Raw genomic sequence first — 2,879 nt, 5'->3', positions numbered from 1 at the left:
AGCAAATAATTATATTTCTAAATTTTATACCTCAAACTTACATACTGAGTTACGGCGAATTTTGTAACAGAACAAAAAAAACCCCGATAAAAGAGAAAGAAGAGCAGATTGTCACGCAAGTTCTCGCATAATGAGACCCTGACACAGACATGCTAACTCTGACGTTTTATGGCGAGCAAGACAATTAAATTAAATTACATACCTACCTATTAGGCAGGCACCGTAGTTACATGTTCGTCCACTTAAAAATAACTTCCATCCAACCTTCAACCCAAACTTTTCTCTACATTTATTAGCTCTTTGATTTGATTATTTTTGTATATGCTTGTCATAGTTTTGGCCGGTTAATTTTTTTCTTATTTTATTTTCGTTAAATATAATTTTTATGATTTGTGTTTTTTTGTATAGAGATGAGGATGTGTGTGTGTGTGTGTGTGTGTGTGTGTGTGTGTGTGTGTGTGTGTGTGTGTGGATGTGTATGTGTTATGTGTGGGAGTGTGTGTGTGTGTGGATGTGTATTTGTGTGACTGATTGATGTGTGTCTGTCCATGTGTTTGTATGGATTACTAAATTTTTAATTCATCCGATATTCCATAAACAGATTAAAAGTGTTTATTTATTCTTATTAATTAAATAATTTATTTATTTATTGTGGTTTTCTTTTGAACTATTGTATATTTACGAGAACAATTGTTTTTAATTAAGAAACTTATACGTATGGTATTAATTTATTGAGGGTTGGCTGAAAAGAACACAACCTTTTTTCAAAATTTTGTTGTTAGGAAAAATAAACGGATAAAAAATTACTTACAACCTCAAAATATTCTCTAAAACTGTTTCGTAAATATTTTGAGTTAGTTTTTCCATTTTCGTGACAGTTTTAAGCATAATTATTAAATAAAAAGAGTTTAAATTTAGCAGACATATAAATTGTTATTGCTATTATTTTTGACAATTTGTAATATTAGCAACACCATATTACGGCCAGAAATGTTTTTTTGTGTCTTGACTAGATTTGATCAGTTACATGAACAAAAGGAAATTTTCTGTTTTCATCAGTTGATGACAAATTTTATGGTCTAGAGCTAACAAAAAGTTGCCCAACTTTATAGCATTCAGAATTTTCGCCCTAGAGTTCGTACACTCAAGTAGCGTCGTACGTACATTTGTTCATTCATATTCATTTTCTTGCATGCAATTCAAGTGCAAGTAAACCGCTTCATACAAAACAGGCCTTGGGTGGTCATTGAGTTTGGGAGGACGGCACTTGAAACATTGAAACAGGTCAGAGCGCAATAGCAAAAACACAAAACATGGCACCTGGTCCGTTTATGGAAAGCTAAATTTTTATTTATGACACAATACAAATTAAAATAAGAAACAATGCCGGTTCAATGGCATTCTGTTGGATGTGTGCTTAAAATTAACTTGTGTAGGCAAATTTTATTGACAAATCCTAACAATAATATTCATCGTTTTTTTATCATCAAACGATTCATTGCTTGTCGTGTTAATGTTTTCTGACTGTTATCCGCATACATTTATTTCATTCCAAAAATATCGAGCCCGCAATGCTCGTTCGTTGCAAATTTCAAATAAAACTCGTACCCAACTATAAAATAGCAACATGAAATAACATGAAAAAATAGACATTAACAGCAACAACCACCGCCAACAAGAAGCGGTAGCACAAACAGCAGCAACAACAAACAAGAGTGATGGCGAGCAGCGGCAACAATAAAACACAAAAATAGCGCCAGCATTAGGCAATAAAGATATAATCTATCCCTTGTGATTGCCACAAATGCAACACATCAAATTAATACCCTTGTACGTTGCGCAACCCGCGAGCTCTAATCAGATTTCAAACTCAAAAAAGCATTCAAATGTAAAACCATGCACGTTTCGTTAAACATCTTAGAGTGTTCAAATAAAAGTTGCTTTCTATATTTATAGATTTGTCGAATGTGCTTTATGTTTATGTGTGTGGGTATGTTTGTGTTATGTGCTTACACGTGTTTATATTTGCTTATGTATGTAGTACACATTAGAGTGGTGTGTTGTATGAAACTCTCGTGGTGGGTGGTTTGATGGAGCACCATTAGCATTTAAACATTTTTCTATTTGAGCTGAATTTGTTGAGTATTTTGGGAAATTTAGCGATGAGTGTTATATTCACTTGATCCGTTAACATTTGAATTATCAGTATTGTCCCATTCAGTTTTTATTGCAGATTTTTGTACTGTGCATCTGAGTATGTCTTTGAATATGCATATTTGCCATGTCTAGGATTGTGTTTGTTTAAGCAGATAATGCCTGGAAAGCAGGCAGAGGCATGTGCGTGGAGTGCACTCAAAGGAAGGTGACCATCTTCCCATTCGACATTCTAAAAAAGCTGTCTAATCAACATATAGAAAACAGGTAATATAAATTATGAAGACAAATCGTTCTATCACACATTGAAAAAGACTTCGCTGTCAAGTTAACGGGTGCATACATTCAGACACACAATACACACACATATTAACACAAACACACACACACACACACACACATACCTAACAATTACTCCCACAAAAACAATGACGTCACCACGTGTAATTATGACATCATTATCCAACCATTCTAACGAAGAAATTGAAATCTGAATTGAAATCTGGATAGAAATATGTAATTATAATTATTATTATTGTGACAGAAAATGCGCGGAAAAATTTTTGGCGGGAAAGTTTTCAATTTAAACAATGCATTAACACCGTACATGTGTAAATGACAGCATGCATTTATACAATTTCGTTTCGTTTCGTAAGCACGTATTTGAGGTGGCTTTGAATTTGCTTAGGTACGTACGTTAATTGCTTGAAAGTTTTTTGAATTTA

This window comes from Helobdella robusta (assembly GCF_000326865.2).
Source record: "Helobdella robusta unplaced genomic scaffold HELROscaffold_3, whole genome shotgun sequence".
NCBI classification, from domain to species: domain Eukaryota; kingdom Metazoa; phylum Annelida; class Clitellata; order Rhynchobdellida; family Glossiphoniidae; genus Helobdella; species Helobdella robusta.
This window is presented reverse-complemented; position numbering follows the sequence as displayed.